Source organism: Dermochelys coriacea, chromosome 4 (assembly GCF_009764565.3).
Source record: "Dermochelys coriacea isolate rDerCor1 chromosome 4, rDerCor1.pri.v4, whole genome shotgun sequence".
In the NCBI taxonomy this organism is placed as follows: domain Eukaryota; kingdom Metazoa; phylum Chordata; order Testudines; family Dermochelyidae; genus Dermochelys; species Dermochelys coriacea.
The window spans coordinates 26,979,040-26,997,833 of record NC_050071.1 but is presented as its reverse complement, the minus strand read 5'-3'; the positions used below and the strand labels follow the sequence as shown (position 1 = coordinate 26,997,833).

The window sequence follows — 18,794 nt, the reverse complement described above, 5'->3', positions numbered from 1 at the left end:
TAATATAGGATCTTGGTCTTGCTTAATATATACATACAGTCAGTGCATGTCTGACAGTTGCAAACACTGGTAAGCACCCCCCAAAACTAGCCGTGTCTATATGCACATGTATACATACATGGTATGGAAATGTGAAATCTTAATATTGGTAAAAAATGGCCTTCCTGTTAAATTGCTACAGAAAACTCCAAGCTCTATGCTTTTTGCTGTCATCATGAGATTGAATGTCCCAATGGCAAATTACACATGATAGATTTGTCAGGAAATTAAAACACCTAGTAGTGGACATCAAAGTGCTATCAAATGGATCTCCTGTCCAGTGGGAGTACCAGCACTAGCGAAAAGAAAACCTGCAAAGATATATAATTTTAATTGGACTCTGTCATGACAGGCTGACCAGATGCCAATAATAATGCTAGGGAAAAAATAATATGAGAGAAGAAGAGATAATGACTATATATCTTCCCATTTTGCTTAGACCAACTGTGACAGGCTTTAATCTCTTTAAAATGTCTATTGTCCCAGACTTTCATTTATTTCTTTAAGGGCACAGCAACACAGTGTCTAATACAGTGAATATGTGGTGTTTTATTGAGAGATGGCTATCTTATGGCAGAGGGTAAAACTGCACTTCTATGCAATGATGACAAATGTGTCCAACTTCTCGCAGTAACCCATCAGTACAATAGCCTATTGCAGAAGAAAGGATAAAGTCTTGTAATGGGTGGTATATATTGCAACAGCTGACTTGTCTGGATATTGCTGTCCCATGCAAGTCTCTGTGATACCCACCCAAACAGATGAGAAAATATGCATAGGCCAGTCAGTTATCAGATTTAATATTTACAAGCGTCCGATCCTGGAGGGAGAGGAAAAGAGAGACTTGTGCACATACACCCACCACAAACAGACCCTTAAATCTGTGCCTTCTATAAATCTTAACTGCCCAGGTGTATGTACCGAAACTTGGTTAAAGATTTGCATCACTTCAGATAGGAACAATCTATTGTTCACTCCTGTTTCCTCTTATCCAGTTCTGGCTTCCCATCCAAAGAATTGCCCAGAAACCAAACTCGCTTTACTCCTCCTTCCCAGCTGCCTAGCCCACCCAGAGAGACCTCATAACTCTTTAGCCAGTGGACCCAGAGCCAGCTGCTGCTTCTGTCTGTAGCCATGAGTCTGAATTAAGACAGATTTCAGAGTAGCAGCCGTGCTAGTCTGTATCCGCAAAAAGAAAAGGAGTACTTGTAGCACCTTAGAGACTAACAAATTTATTTGAGCATAAGCTTTCGTGAGCTACAGCTCACTTCATCGGATGCATTCAGTGGAAAATACAGTGGGGAGATTTATATACACAGAGAACATGAAACAATGGGTATTACCATACACACTGTAATGAGAGTGATCAGGTAAGGTGAGTTATTACCAGCAGGAGAGCGGGGGGTGGAGGGTTCGGGATGGGGGGAGTCTCTAAGGTTTCACAAGTCCTCTTTTTTTTTTTAAATTAAGACAGGCATATATTTCCTCTCTGCTGCCTTCCTTTCTTGCTCTGTGCATCCCCATCTTTTTTTGGGTGGGTCACTCATTTGCAAACCCCACCGGAGGACAAACAATGAATAATTGGGGCCTCATTCTAATCTTACAGTAGTATAAACCAGCTAAAGCTCCACCAAAGTCCGTGGAGTTATAGCTGCATAAAGCTGGTATGAGAACAGAATTAACTCATTGTGGGCTCAGTCCTGCAGGATGCCTAGCACGCTGGCCTGATCCAGCAAAGAATTTAAGCACATGTTTAAGGGCTTGCTGGACTGGGTAAAGATCAAGCTCTATATCTGGAAATTAGGTGCAACTATTTAATAAAGGATCCTACCATTTTATCTCATGGGGAAATGTACATGTTATGAGGAATGATGCAGTTTCATCACTGTCAGGGCCAGGAGTCTATTACTGTGAGGAATCATGTTGCCTGTAAGGAATGCCAGATTTGGGGAGCATACAGATATTGTATGAGCAGAAATTGAGAAGATCTTATTCTGAGAGCGTCCATTAATCCAAAGGTTTTAAAAATCAGATCCTCCAAAACTTTAAGAACTGAGTTGACTGTAGACTTTAATATATCATAAATAGAGCTTTTAGTTTCCAGTCTGTTTTTTTTAAAATGAAACATTAAAAAACAAATAAACACTAATTTAACATTGTAACAGCTAAATTTTAAAAATTAAAAGGGGCTCAATATACTCAAATGGCACATTTTTACACAAATGAATTAGAAAAGGGAAAATCACACGGTAATAATATTAAGCACTTCTAGATATACTTTCCTCAAGAATCTCAGATATATTTGTGGTTGCTAGTGGGTGAACTCCGTTAGAGTCATCTCAGGGGCCACTTGTATTTGAGAGTTCACACTTAAGGCTCGGTCTGGTAAGGTACTAAGCAATTCCTGGAGGTGACAAACACTGTTGGTTCCAATTGACTTCAATCGGAAGTGAAAGTCTTCAGTACCTTGCAGGATGGAGCCCCTCATGGACGTGCTTGCTCTCGTGCCCACTATCCCTGAGAAATCTTCAAGGTGTTTAATGCTTGCCTCCCAGATCTCTTGTACACACAAGCCTTTGATGAGTGTTGTCATGTTCTGTTATAATTTTTCTTTATACTTCTGTTTTTGAAACAAGCAGGAGCGATGTCTCATACCAGACAATAACAGCTGAAATACAGAGGTTTTTGATCTGCTTTATCTGGAATAATTGCCCAGATTTTCATTAGGGTTTGTAAAGTACTCTGATCTGCTGCAAACTTTACTGGAAAAATTAAAGGCCAAATTCCCCTGGTAGGGTAAGTCTGTGCAGCTATGCTGGCTTAAACCCACCAAGCACCTGGCCCTGACTCTATACACTTTCACTTGATTTAAATTAATTGGCAATTGTTTGGGTTAAATATTTTAACCAGATTTTTTTACAATGAAATGAGCTCTTTTCATGGAGCACAAAACCCTGCAAAATGGAAATGGGGTCACAAGAATTGTTCAGTGCTATTCAAATCACAGATTTGCAAAGCAGTGTTCACTCTGAGTGTGTTTTGGGGGGAAATTAGAGGAGCTGATCATAAGCAATTACAAAGAGCTTGTTTTCTGCCTGTCTCAGTAGTAATGTATGTAGGTTATCCTCAATGGCTGCCTGCCCTCTTGTCAGACCAATTATTTTAAAACAATTGTTTCATTTGGAATAGATACTGCAGCATAAGTGATTGTCCCTTGTCAGTGACACATTCAATTAAAGCAACACAGAATACGAGTTTGGGGGCCCACTGTGCCTTGTCCAATCTTATCAGTCAACAAAGAACAACCTTATAGACTCAAGCAGGGATAGATACTATTGTTGAGTGGCTGGAACATGTTGCACCTTCCCAGGGTTCCTTAGTGTCTTCATTTCCTGTGTCTATCCAGCCAATGACAGGCATTTTCTCAGCAGTGGTCAAGTCCACTATGCCAAGAGGCTTATGGCAGTGGAATATGATGGCAGCTGTGACAGCCCTGACAGCTGGGTTGAGCTCAGGGTGGTAGGTTGTGCTGGAGTGGTAACAGTTGGGGTAGCAGTGAGGTATGACCACCATTACTGGCCTGCAGATGTCAGTTTCCACACGATCAATTCCAGCACGTGACAGACACTTAGCATCATTGCACAGCCAGGCAGAACTTTAAATGTACTCTGAGTATTGCTTGTCCTGTGTGTGCCTATAGTTCTGAGCAGGCATCATTTTAAAGCAGATTCTACAAAAGAAAGTGGGAGGGGTGAGTACTGAAGCATTCAAATAAAAAAAAAATCTTTACTTATTCCTTCTTTTACTCTCTCAATTACATTATTACTATGCCAGGCCAAGATGACCACCTCCAGATAAGCAGGCCAACTTTGCTCTGAGGTATTCAATATATATGTCGATTTAAACTTGTATACAAAAATAAAAAGTAATACATTAACACTGCGTTGTCATGTGAAACTCCAATGACATTAATGAAGAATTGTCCCACTATTTCCAAAAATTATTTATGTTATCAGAAAGAGAGAGATTCAAACCTAGAGTGATCATATTTCCCAAAGGGAAAATGGGACATTGCATGGGGCTAGTCTGAGCTCCTCTCCCCACATGGTGCTGGCCCAAGCCATTCGCTCGAGCTCTGATCCCCATCCCCTATGATGCTGGGGCTGGCGTTGCTGCTTGCCCAGGCGAGTCTGGGGCTGACATTGCCGCTTGCCCCCCTCTCCCTGCATATTCCTCTACACCCAACTCTTTTGCCAAAATATCAGGATGGCTGGGACAGGGCTTAAAAAAGGGACTGTCCGGGCCAAAATGGGACTTATGGTCACCCTATTTAAAGCTGAAACCTGGACCCAAACAACCAAAAAAAGCTTGGCGGAATGGGTTGGAAAGCGGGCTTTGAAAACCAAATCTGGATTTAGCTTGCAAATTGAATCTAAGATTTCACAGCTGATGCTGTCTGTAATGGTCTGAATCAAGTCAAAATCCCAGGTTCAAACACTCCTGAGCTTTGAAAGTTTGAAATCAGGTTCAGACCTGAATTTACAGCTCAGACCTCTCTTATTATCAGGATCACTGGTTTGCAGTAACATTACATCAGTTATGGTTAACTGGAAAATGTATCACTTAGTTTCAAATCAAGCAAAGCCTCACTTTGAAAAGTTTTCTTTAAGATCTTTCAAAACTGAAATTAAGATTGTGAAAGGATTGAGAATTTTTGCCTTCAAGATCTAAACACTAGGAACAAAGAAGAGGAATTACATTTTTTTAAAAAGAAAATCAAAGGAAGATTTCGTCTTGTTTATAATGATACTTTGAAGTCACTGATAAAAGGTTAGGTGTAATATGGCCTAATCATTAGAGTAGGAAATTGAGAGTCAGAAATCCTTAGTTCTCTTTCAAGCACAGTCCCTGACGTGTTGTGCAATCTTGGACAAGTTATAACTCCTCTGTGTCTCGGTTTACCTATCTGTAAAATGGGGATTAACTCAATTTATTTACCACCAGGGTGGGGGGGTCGTGATTTGGATTGAGGCTTAATTAGTCCTTGTAAAGAGATCTATGGATGGGAAGTACTTCAAAAGTGCAAAGTTTTATTTTTTTAAAAACTATAATGCAAAACTATACTGTGATGGGAAATTTTTTCAGGCCCAGCTGGTGATCAGCATGATTTATCATGCTAATATTGAATGATTCTGAATTATGAGAGTTTGTTAGTTTCAGTATATTCATGGTGTGCATCAGCATCTTGATTTCAGAAGAAACTCTTTTGAGATATTTTGGGTGCTCAGGCATAATGTGCTTCTGGGAATAGATTCTAGCAAGCTAGTCTCTAAGAGGAACTAATATAAAAATAATACTAAAAAGAAAAGGAGTACTTGTGGCACCTTAGAGACTAACAAATTTATTTGAGCATAAGCTTTCGTGAGCTACAGCTACAGCTCACAAAAGCTTATGCTCAAATAAATTTGTTAGTCTCTAAGGTGCCACAAGTACTCCTTTTCTTTTTGTGAATACAGACTAACACGGCTGCTACTCTGAAACCAAAAATAATACTGTTACTCTTACCAAAATTCAGTCATGGGGAGAAAACATTTGTTCCTTATTTATGACATGGGTGTTATGTAGATTGGTAAAGATGGAACCATGGATGTCTGTGGTTGCTAACTCATTAACCTTAATAAATCCATTCTCCTCAGAAAACCCCTTAAAGAAACCCTGGTATCAGTTTAACCTTTCACTTACAACATTTCTGCAAAATTAGAAAGCTGATGTTCAGCATGGTCATGCTGCTGACTCCTGACACATACCAGTGGTGTCACAGGTCTTCTAGCTCCCTACCCCTGGAAACTATCAACGTTCAAAATCCAACTAAGAATTAAATTCTCCCCTGTGCAGAAGGCCAGCCCAAAGGCTATGGACTACTTAAGTCACACTTACACCCTATTTTGAGGAGCTAAGTGGTGAGGGCTTTAAGATGGCCCACTGCACAGGCAAGAATTTTACCTTAAAATACTTGTTAACAAACAGTTCGGAGTGAGGCATTTCAAGGGCTTTCCTAGCAAATAAGTCACTGCAGATCAGGCCTTTTCTCTCTTAGCCGTATAACATCTTACATAAGATGGCTTGCATAGGCATAACTGGTGTAACTAAGATCAGAATATAGTCCGAGGTGCACAGTTTTGCAACAGTTTTTAATGTTACTTTTGTGAGTCGGCCTTTGCTGTAGATCCTGAACTTCGACTCCACTCCTGCTGCAGCTGAATACAGGAGAAACAAATGATCCCAGAAGTCAAAGTGAAGGAAATGAGAGCCACCTACTAGAAGAGTGTACACCCCTTGATTGCTGCCTGGAAACCCCCTCAATCAGACACAATGTTGGACAAGATACAGAGCGATCACTAAAAGAGGCTGAAAAGTACTGCCACTAAGTGAATGAAGGATAGGGCATGAAAGAGACAGACTAAACCTTGCATTTCTAACCTGCTCAGCATGAATGTGCATCCTGGAGACTGAAAGTTCTGAGTTGCCATGGTGGGCTAGTTCAAAACTATTGCACTTGTAATAATTTCCCCTACCATGCAAACGGTCATGCTGCATTATAAGTCCTCTCATCCATCACCCTTTTCCCACATCTCTCTCTTCCTCTTCTCTTCCTACATTGTGCTAACATCACTTTCTTTTCCTTTTTCTATTTACCTTCGTTTCTTTGTTTACTTCTATTCTTTGTTTCTTTTCCCTCCTGTTCTCTTACCTCTTCAGAACTTCCATTAATATGTATTTGGTACTACATTGCTCAGCCCTTGTGGGCTAACACGGAACTTCAGAAAGCCCAATACAGTGACTGAAGCTGAGAGAGAACAAGATTTTCTAGCGGTAGTTCCAAGTTTTTTGATAGGAGCGGTGGCTGGGGCTACTTTATACCAGTTTACTGCCGGCTGTTGTTAAGCACTAATAATAATGAGTTAGAAATACATGGGAAAACTCCAAAAAAGTAAGAATTGTGATAAGAATTTTAGTTTTCTGTGGCCTTTTTTTTTCCTTTCAGCTTCCACCTCTCCACATTAAATCAGGATGTCAAGCCATTTACAAAGCTATATGCTCTGCCTTGCTGTGCCAAGAAGAAGAGCATGTATAAGTAAGGGTATGGCTGAGGAATGGCTGCTTCCTGTGAATTAGTGGCCACTTTTCCATGTGAGCCATGTTTATTTGGGATCTTTTGGAAATTGGTGAGGTTGTCTCCTAAAAAGGGTACTTGAAGTTCACAGAGAAGTGTAGATAGTGTTTCCTATGAATCCACAGAGTAAAAGAACACTGAAGGCCTGACCTTCTCTGAGGTCCCTGCTCCACTGAACAGCTGATGCAGTGGAGATGAGGTCCAGGGCTATTGTTGTTTTTTAGGACATTGGTCTCCTATTTGTTCTGAAAAGTTTTAGAAGGTAGTGAGAAGTCACTCATATGAAGGTTCATGGCTTCTGGGCTTCTTCCACAATATGGCATCATCCCTTGGAGGTTGATCTGGCACTGGACTTAGACACCAAGGGACATGGTTGCCAGTTTTCATGGCAGGAAGAAATCCAAATGGACAACTGAACCAGATATCACAGATCTTGGCTCATCCACACTCTACAGTACCAGCAGCACAGTATCTGGAGTGCCACTCAGCCATTGGTTTCTTCCCCCTACTGCACAGTGGAGGGCAGCATTTGGTCTTAGACTCGTAGTTTTGAAGGCCAGAAGGGACCATCGTGATCTTTTAGTGTGATCTCCTGCACATCACAGGCTATGGGACCTCACCCACCCACTCCTTTAATAAACCCATAACCTCTGGCTGAGTTACTGAAGTCCACAAATCATGATTTAAAGACTTCAAATTACAGAGAATCCACCATTTACTCTAGTTCAAACCATCAAGTAACCCATGCCCCATGCTGCAGAGGAAGGCCAAAATAATAATAACAATAAAAACATACACTTGGCCTTTTTGTCATTTGGGTATCCCTGATGAGGGAGGGTCTTGTTAAAATATATCTACTGTTTATAATAACTAATGAATTATAATACTTAACAATTATAATATTTAATCTCTTGATCTGAAAGCTGGGATCTAAAGCTGGGAGTCACTATCTCTATTTTGGTAGAAATGAGGAGCTGAGAGATGAAGTGATTCACCCAAGTCATATGGCACGTGGTCAATGGCAGAGATGGGAACAAAACTCGGACCTCCTGATGCCCAGTCTGGGGTCCTATCCACCAGATATTGATGTCTCCCTTGGGAAGGGTTTTTTCCTTTGGTTCCTCACAGATTGTGCTTTTCCCTGAGTGAAAAACCAAGCCATTTCTTTGATGGAAAATTGTTCAATGTATATATTGGAAAAAATTGCTCTTCATAACATGCAAAATTTAGGAGAAGAGCATACTCTTTCAAACTAGGTGATAATGATACAGTACAGCACTACCAGCTCTGTTCTTTATTGTCTTTGTGTTATTCACTCAATATGAAAGTCCTTAATATCATCATGACATTCACATTATATCATTCTGAATTATCCAATTCCAAAGGCAGTCAATATATTACATCCTTTGCCAGTGATAATACAGAACTTTCCTGTTGTAATATTTACAATGTTATTCACTCCAAGGACTGGAAGTGACTGATATAACATTAAAAAAGCTAAATTTTGTGATGCAATATTATCGTTGCCGTGGGACTGTTTGGCTGACAGCCCAGCTTAGCTATAAGAAGGAGGCAAAGGTGCTGGGTAAAATAAAACAATCAAGCAAGTAAACAAAAAAACCACACCCCCAAAACAAACAAAACACCTCTAAAGCCAAGATGTGTGTTTCGTGATGATCATTCTTGTCTTTACACTGTGTATATTTTAAACAGTTACTTTCGTATCAGTAATTGACTGCTCTAGGATTGCCGCTTTGTTGGCATCCATTAAAATAATGCTTCTATTAAAGTGTAAAACCAAATCCCAGAGCAACTGTCCTTCAGTTGCAGTCTGCCGATCTGTAATCTGCCTGTCTCTAGCTTCCCTCCGACTGCACAAGGAACACAATGCAAGGGGGGAGCTTAGCATGCAGCCTGGTATTAGAGTCTATAGCAACAGAGGCCAAAATGCACCATGTGGGGAAAAAAGGCCCAATCCTGTATTATGCTGAGCACCCTCAACTCCCATGGACTTCAGTGGAAGTGGGGCACATGTGCCACCTTCCTGGAAATTCTAATCCTCTTCCAGGATCAGGTTCCAAATGGAGATGTGCCCACCCCAATCTATAAAGAGCAACAGCTGGCTGTGGCACAAGGTGGATACTGGGATATGTAGACTCTGTGGTGCGTCAGCAGTTTGCTCAGTCGTATGCAAGCAAAGGGTGTCACGTATGAGTATGTAGCCAGCCAAAGAGAAATGGGGAGGCTTTGGAGAGCTGTAGGGAAGCAATAAAAAAAAGTGGGGGCAGCGTGGAGGGGCAAGTTTCTGCTTCCCTGCAAAATGTTGAAATACCGGGTGTTTAATGTATTTTATAAGATTTTAAGGCAATTTGTTCACTCCTTCCATTTTCACCCATTGTGTCCATGCTCATGCTCCCAATTTCCCCTCTCTGCCTGTCACATAATTGTGTTCTCTCGCTCTCACTCCTAACTACTCAGTCTATCAGACATGGAATGTAAAATTTGCAGTCCCCCTGCTATAACCTATAGTCATACTGGCTCTCTTGTACAAATGGAATGATATGCGTCTCTGCAGTAATACAGATGTGGATGTCTCAGAATAAAACACATTGGGAAGTTGAAATGAGTACAAAGTACCAAAGGAAAATTATCAGGGACTCGGCAAATACAATATGTATCCAGTTAAGAAATAAATATTTAGGAGATGGGAAAATGATCAATATGGATGACCAGGGAAATACAGGAGGAAATCAGGGCTGGGAGAAAGGCAGGCAAGACGTATATAATTTATTTATTTTAAAATGTCTTGCCAGGGAAATTCCACTGAGAGCTAACATCTCATTTCCAAGGTGTCCCCTGGGATAAATTAGAAGGGTTAGCACTGAAAGTGAAGGCATAGAATATGAAAGAAAAAGAAGGTAAGAAAATGATCAAGAAAATCAAGATTGAAAATAAAAGGAAAATTATGTGAGACGTGAAGATGAATAATAATGGCTTTATCAATGTAAAGTATAAGGAGCAAGAGGTTGATGAAAAAGACTGCGGGCCCTTTGGGGGAATATTGAATGGAAACTGGTAACAGAAGATGCCAATATTGCTGTGAAATGGAATGACTTCTTTAAATCAGGCAGATTGGCATGGAGGCTTGGAGGAAGGAAAATATGAAACAGAAATATGATTGTAATGGCTTGTTGGGTGGTGGGGAAGATAAGCTGTGTGGGAAGGGAAACTATTGAAACAGAAGTAACAATGAACGATGGAAGCAGAGATGACTCTAGAACAAACTCCCAGAACAAAGTCAGAACTGTCAAATGTGGTCTGCTGTCAGGTAGAAATGGGCATGAACCAAAACTCCAGATCTGTTGTCCAGTTCTGGATTTGAACTTTGGCTCCCAGCAGAACAGTCAGAACCAAAATCCTTGTAAAGTGGAAGGGTTTGTAATTTTGTATTCACATGCAAAGTTCAGGGTGTAAAGATTGACTGGTTAGATTTGGCCCATTTTACAGATCAATTTGAACTGCAATCTCTGATCCAGTTCCAAAGAATGTTTGGATATCTGTATGGTTGGGGGAAAGTGATTGATTTGAGCCCATCATTAGTTAAAGGTTGAAACTTCAACAAACCACCACTTTTTGTGGGATTTTCACCCACATCTATACCAATCTATGTTTATTCACAGCTTTGTGCATTCTTACTGGGAGGTGTGTGAATCAGCAAATCTTTCTGCAAACCTGGCCTTAGGTTTAGGATTGTAACAAAAGCAGAAATCAGATGAAATTGCATGGTTTGGGGTTTCCTTACAAAGTAGTTCTTTATTAAAGGACCAGCATAAACCTCAGTGCCAATATTTTTTTAAATGGGAAACTAAATCCATATTTCAACACTTAAGTAAGTGGGATAAATCAGTGATTTTTTTAGGTGCCAACCGCCAGTAGCTCCCATAGAAGTCAGTGAGAACTGCTGGTCACTTAGCACTTTAGAAAGTAGGGCCACTTTTTTAGATACCAAAATATGGATTGAGAAGCCTAACTTTATGACCCTATTTTTAAAAATATTGGCCCACATTTCTAAGAAACCATAGATTAGATAAAAGGAACCAGAGGTTCTAGCCGCTCATTGGCACCCAGAATGGTTAAAACTTCCTTCTCGATTCCTTAAAGTTGCGAGAAATCTGTGTGACTGATTTCAGAGCCAATAGCTAGGTACTACTCTTTTGCGAACCTCTCTTGCTTGGAATCAGCACGGTCTGATCTGGAAGAGTATGTAACATCCTAGCTTTTGAATCCTGATGCTCACTAGTGGCTGGCCTCTGAGAGGTCTAGGGACTCCATCCAGATAAGGGAATTCTCCTTAGAGACCTGTGATTTTTGGAGCTGAAGAAACAGGGTGTCATGGTTCCTTCCCCACTCTGAACTCTAGGGTACATGATAACCTCCTAAGCTTACTTTTACCAGCTTAGGTTAAAACTTCCCCAAGGTACAAACTATTTTACCCTTTGCCCTTGGACTTCCACTGCCACCACCAAACGTTTGACTGGGTTTACTGGGAAAGCGTTGTTTGGAAACGTCTTTCCCCCCAAAATCCTCACCAAAACCTTGCACCCTCCTGCCGGGGAAGGCTTGGTAAAAATCCTCACCAATTTGCATAGGTGACCACAGACGCAAACCCTTGGATCTTAAGAACAATGAAAAAAGCATTCAATTTCTTACAAGAAGAATTTTAATATAAGAAAAGATAAAAAGAATCACCTCTGTGAAATCAGGATGGTAAATACCTTACAGGGTAATTAGATTCAAAACAGAGAATCCCTCTAGGCAAAACCTTAAGTTACAAAAAAAACCACAAAGACAGGAATATCCATTCTATTCAGCACAGCTTAATTTTCTCAGCCATTTAAAGAAATCATAATCTAACGCATATCTAGCTAGATTACTTACTAAGTTCTAAGACTCCATTCCTGTTCTGTTCCTGGCAAAAGCATCACACAGACAGACAGACAGACCCTTTGTTTCTCCCTCCCTCCAGCTTTGAAAGTAACTTGTCTCCTCATTGGTCATTGTGGTCAGGTGCCAGCGAGGTTATCCTAGCTTCTTAACCCTTTACAGATGTTCCTCTGGCCAGGAGGAATTTTAAAGGAATGTTTACCCTTCCCTTTATATTTATGACACAGCGTTCTTGTCCTTTCTCTACAGGGGTGTGTGTGTATGTCTGTGTGATTAAAGGATGATTGATGAAACTATGGATGTGCAAGTCTAACTTTGGAATTAGGAAAGATTTGAGTCAGTAACTGGAGGTAAAATTGGAAAATACTTTGACTGGTAAAAAAAAAAGCTGGTGTGGATTATAAAGGGGAGATCATGCTTCATAAATCCAATTAGCTTCTTTGAGAGGGAGAGATGGTCAATAAGAGCTGACAGGAGTAAATAAGTAGACCTAATATATTTAGACTTCAAGAGGTCTTTGAGGCATAATACAGCCAAAAAGGCAAGTACATAAAGTTAGTAAGTATAATATGGATCGTGAAATTATACACTGGATAAAAAAGGAGCTTAGTAGCTAAGATCAGAATAGTGGTAAATTGCTACCCACTGGGCAGGAAGCAGGACTTCAGAGATCAGTGTCAGGTCCAGTCCTGTTCACACTATACTTCACAGTGGGAGAAGGGGAACACCTAGCAAGGTATTGACACTTGCAGTTAATAGTAATCTGGAGCCAGTCAGTACCAAAGAGAGGGGACGCACAAAACTGAAGATCTAAAAGATCCCGGATGAAATGGGGCTTGACTGGTAGGTAGCTTATTTCACTATCATGAAGAATCATAAAGCAATGTGGACTGTGTATAAAAATGAAGGGGATAGGTAAAAAGATAATTGGATCAGTAAACGAGATTGAGGGTGAACTATTAACTACTTCTAATTTGTTAATAGTGACTTAGCTTTGGGCCAACTAACAGAAAACAAAAACTATTACAATGAAACTTAAAAACTAAATCCAAAATTATAACTTATTAAAATACTTGTAAATACAGGTTAAAAGAGACATACGCCATTAATCCATGTATGACCACTATGCCACTTGCCCCTTGCTTATTTTAGCAGCTGACTATGTAAATAAGGCCACTGCTTAGATCACAGATTCACTGTCAGTTCCTAACAAATATTCTGTTTTCTGAGAGGTTGTGGAAAAAGGCATCCAGGACAAAAACACGGAAAGCCATTTTGACCTCAAAAGGCAATACAGATTACAATGTAATAAATAATGGGGTAGATCTTCCATCTGCCCTAAGCCGTGTGGACAGAGGCGATTGCATTTCTCAATTCCAGTATATCAACCTTCTTAGTAAGCTGTCTGCATGGATTGGAAATGGAGAGCAGTCAACACCCGCCTTAGCGTGTTAATCCACAAACTGTTTCAATATTTGGCATACCCATGAGTCTTTTTAACAAGAGGAACCCAAGGTGACATATTTGAAATAGAAACAACTGCTGTAGCCAATTGCTCATTAATACCCTCTGTTCTTGATTATGAATTTCACATTTTTAAACTTAAATCTAATCATTTTTGATTCTCAGAAACCTAGAGATTGCGAAGAATTTTGAATACTCTGTAACCAAAGAACTTATGTGAGAGAGTCCTGCTGAGCTGCTCCTCAAAACATAACCTTGACAAATGCCGTGGTTGCATGCTATGAAGACAAAGCCAGAAATTAACATTATGATGCTGCACTTTTGGACAGAATAGAATTTGTGCCTGTCTGAGCTCTAAGAAGCCCAGCTGGGTTATTATTTGGGAGACCAAGAATCTTCCAAAGAAATTCATTTTGAATCACTTCCAGTCCTGAGGGATCATTCTGTCTCCATAGTTCAGTGCCATAGAATATTTGAGCCATACCTTGGCCTCAAACACGCTAAGGGCTCGTAAAATTAAATTGCCCCCATGAATCGAGATAAATTGTAACACAGCTTGCATTGAATCTGAGGCCTTCTCTTTTGTTACCTGAATATGTTTATCCCGCAGGCCATTTTGTCAGAAACAGATTAACTAGGTAAGGGAAAGAACTAACTTGTTCAATATTTTGCCCATCGATCCTCCATTTATGCAACCTCCATCTCTGCCTAAAAACAATTACTTGAGTTTGGAATAATTTATCAAGAGGCCCTCCCATTGGCAGTTTTTAATGTATGCTTCAGTCCCAAAGATGTTTGTGAAAGTAAAACTGTATCATCTGCATATAATAAGACAGACATTATTTTAGGGGGGAAATACTGGACTCCTTTTAATACTAAAATAACATCATTGATCTAAAAATAAAAAAAGGCTAAAAGACAGCTCTGTTAAACCCCTTTTAACTGGAATGGCATCAGTTAATTCCCCATCCAGACCTCTTCTAATCCTGGTCACTGTGAAGAGCTCTTAAAAGAAAAAGTAACTGGGGATTTATTTCAGTAATCACCAATTTGCCACACAGATGGTCCCTATCAATTGAATCAAAGGCCAATTTTAGACCAACAAAAGCTGCATACAGTTTTCCCCCTTAGGAGAGCGACATTTGTAGATAAAATAAAAAAGTATAAAGCAGCTATCTGTAGTTGAACGTCCATTTCAGAAACCAGCAAATAAATTACTTTTCCCTGCGCAGTTCTCTAATCTCTCCAAAAGATACTGAATGTAAATTTTTAAAGCAATGTCCAATAAACTAAGTGGGCAGTAATTCCGTAGGTCATTCCTATACCCTTTTTCATAAAGTGGAATGATAATACTGGTAAACCATCCTGAGGGGGAAATCTCTGTATTGTTTATATTAGAGAAAAGTTTAGCTAAAACAGGTGCCCACCAGTCAATGTTCTCCTTAATTATTTCTGCAGGGATAAAAAATCCTCCCCTGGCCTTTTACTGCAATGCTGTTGATAAATTAAAATTTTTATTTCCTCACTGGATTCTGCAGACCTGACTGGAAGGGAACAAGGAATGGAAGCTACCAAAGCCAAAATTTTAATATATGGCCTATCATTATAAAGGACAGAAAAGTATTTCTCCCAAATATGCTTGGCAGTTGAGCTTCAATATTACTTCTGATTTTTCTCAGAACCCATTGCTACCAATTTTAAAAATGTACAGAATTTGTCATTTTGGTAGCAGATTTGAATTCCTTCAGCTATGCCATTTGATGTTCTGACTTTTTTTCCTTTCAACATTTTTTTATAAAGCTTTCTAAAATTAATTAGCTTTTGGATGGAGTGGGGCTTATGGATGGAATCCTGTGAGCTATCTTTCCTGACTTCCCTTGCCATAATATATAGCAATTTTTATGATGAAAGCTATCTGTTTCTTACCAAATTATTATATGTTTCAAGGGAAAGAATAACCGTTTCTGGTAGTTAGATTAACCTGTAATTGATGTGTAATATTGTTAATTACATCAAGGGATAGACTTGCATCACTAAGATCAAAAACCTGAATTTTTTAACCCTAGTAAATAATTAGAAGAGAGATTCTTTTTAATTTTAGATTTAACCAATAGACTCTATTTAATTTGCCTTGCCTATAAGGTTTCAAAATTAAAAGTGAGATACTGTCCAACAAGGATCAACTGACATAATGGGGTCCGGGGGCAAAAATGAACCAAAAGCAGTTTATGCTCCCTATCAGATTTAAGGTCCACTGAAAAGTTTTTTTTTTTGAAAGCCAGCTTAAAATTGGAACTGAAATATAATCAATCATGCACCACCATTACTGCCTCTGTCATTTAGAACTGCCAGCCTAAATCTGTCCAAAATTGCCAAAAATTTCCAGCTTGCTGAATTTATTACTTTATCTTTAGAATTCCTTGGGGGAAGGACAACAACCCATCATTGAATGTATTACTTGATAGATTTAACAATTCCTTATCTTCCTCATCCAATCGAGCATTAAAAATGACCTAAAAGAATAAAATGTGCTGCTAGATAATTTCCAGTCAACATCTTAGTAAGAGATTCTAACTCTACCCATATAGGTTCATTATAATAGGGGGATCCTTATGGAGGCAAACAAGTATTCAAAGCAACTAAAATATTATTCAAATTGTATCTCAGAACACTCATGACCACAAAAGCAAAGTCCATGATCTGGAATTTAAGAGTTCTTTTCAGCAATTTGATTGATTCATTACAGGAAACTTGGCTTAGCAAAGATGAATCTTTTTATCTCCCTGGCTATGATTTTTTTTTGGAAGGATCGGTTAAATATGTTCAGAAGGGCAGACCAGTTAGTAGCCTATTTCTTTTTATTTCAGTCAAATTAAATGCTACAGTTAATGTATTAGTTCTGGGTAATCCTATCTTCAAGTTTACATTATCCTGTAGAGCAACCTCAAAGTCAATCGTTGTAGAAGATTTGGGACAAAATCCTGAAGGGATCACACCAGAGGTAGGGCCGTCCCAAAGTTAATCTTCTTAGAAGATAATATCCAACTCCCCACAAATCCATCCTCTTCACTAGGAAGGGAGGTTATGAAATCCATAATTTTAGACTGAGCAAGGGAACAGGTGAATACATGTAAGGTAGGGGCAGGATCCCTAGCTAAACAACATTTGTGGGCTGATTGATGGGCCATAATCATTGCTAGAAGATGTAGTTAACTCATCACAGCCCCTTCTGCTAAGTTTTATATAATACTGTCCAGTTGCATATCCAGTCTGTAAAAACTAGAGTTTGCATCTAAATGTTTGCCAGCACCTGGGATCTTACCTGTACACCAGGCACAACACTTCAAATCTTCCATCCATCTATGAGAACCAAATCTTCCAGGAACCCCAGAACAAAGCCCTTGTTTATCCTCCCTTTCTCTTCCTCATCAACTCTGGGTACACTGAAGTAACTGGTAGTGGATCTCCCCAAACTCAGAGCTGCTCTTCTCTTACCTCCATGTATACAATCCCTCCCCCCCCCACTTACTTCCATGGGAAGAATCTCCTCGTGGGCTGCTTGCGGGGACTCTGGCTACAGAAATCAAGAATGGACCATCCCTAAGAATGGAGACTTTTGCCTGGGTTGGACTCACTGCTATTCCCAAGAAAAAAATGCCGTACAACTGCAGTTCTCTGTGTCCACTAGCCGTAACTCCTTCATCTCTCCCACAGCTGCAGCTGCTCCAATGATCCCACTCTGTCTGCTGAAACTGTCTGTCTGTGTTGAGTGTCTGCCACCTTGAATTCGCTTTCCTGGGAAATTTCAGAAAGCTACAGGCTTAACGAGGTGCTTCTGCTTAACCCTTTGAAACATTTTAGGTATCATTGACAAATGTTTGTTTTTTTCCAATTTTGTTTCAGTTTTCTCTTCTCTTTCCCATCTCCTGTCAAATGGCTTTTAAAGATAATTTCTTTGCTGTGGGGTGTAGATCCTTTAGTTGCAGCATTGTAGCTAGGTTATAACTTCCCTAAGGATCCAGGGTGAACCACAGAGGATGCCATCTAGGCTGGGCCATTAGAAGTGTTGAGTCACAATAAGCATGGCTCTTAACAGCTCTGCACCATTAGATGACGAGTCTGCACCTAGAGCATTGTGCACATTTGAAGTACTACATTCCAGGAAATGCTGATGGGACTGGAGAAGGCACAAAAGAGAGTAACTAGGATGATGCACCATATGAGTGACTACAGCCATGTGAGGGTCTGGGGGTTATAATTTGCCCTCAGAGTCACATGCAAATCTTGTTGAGGTCACAGTGTATTGTAAATTGCATCTGAGGGCAGATTTTGTCTCCAGATGTTAATCTTGGGAAAGGATGTGATGCAAATATGTAAGATTCTTAGAGCTAAAGAGCAGCTGGATTGTTTGTCATGTTGCACTGAGAAACCACTGTAAGCTCAAGTTTATCAGTTCTTTCCTCCCTCCTTCCCCACTCCCATAGAAGAAATTTCTGGCTTTCCTCACTGTCATCTGTTGATTTGTGATGAAATTGCATCCCAGGTGGACTACAGACATGAGTTGTTATATTACAAATATTGTCATATCATAACATGGAAGTATGTTGACTGGTGGGTGTTTCCCAGATGCTCAGGACCTAACTGATTGCCATATTTGGGGTCAGGAAGGAATTTCCCCTGGATCAGATTGGCAGAGATCCTGGGTTTTTTCCCCCTTCCTCTGCAGCATGGGGCACAGGTCACTTCTAGGTTTAAACTAGCATAAATGGTGCATTCTCTGTAAGTTGAAGTCTTTAAATCATGATTTGAGGACTTCAGTAACTCAGCCAGTGGTCAGGGGTCTATTACGGGAGTGAGTGGGTGAGGTTCTGTGGCCTGCAATGTGCAGGAGGTCAGACTAGATGATCATGATGGTCCCTTCTGACCTTAAAGTCTATGAGTCTATGTGAAGACATATTAGGTATAACCCTTACAAATAAAGGATGGCAATTTCACAAACATTCAGCATTGACTTAACTCTGCTCCCTATTGAAGTCAATGGTAAAACTCCAGTTGACTTCAATGACAGCAGTTAGGCCACTGCTGAGCATTCTTGGAAATCCCACCCTAAAAGCCTAACTCTGCCTTTGGCTATGCACATGTGCAGCTCCATAGATTGCTTATGCATAACTTT

General features: G+C 40.0%; 1 long non-coding RNA gene across 1 annotated transcript; it reads left to right on the top strand.

The window, feature by feature from the left end:
* Positions 1-739: 739 nt before the first annotated feature.
* LOC122459931 lies at positions 740-18,522 on the top strand. Its single transcript, XR_006280919.1, has 3 exons — positions 740-750; positions 4,945-4,952; positions 18,318-18,522. It is a non-coding gene; the product is annotated as an uncharacterized LOC122459931 (long non-coding RNA).
* The last annotated feature ends 272 nt before the right edge of the window (positions 18,523-18,794 follow it).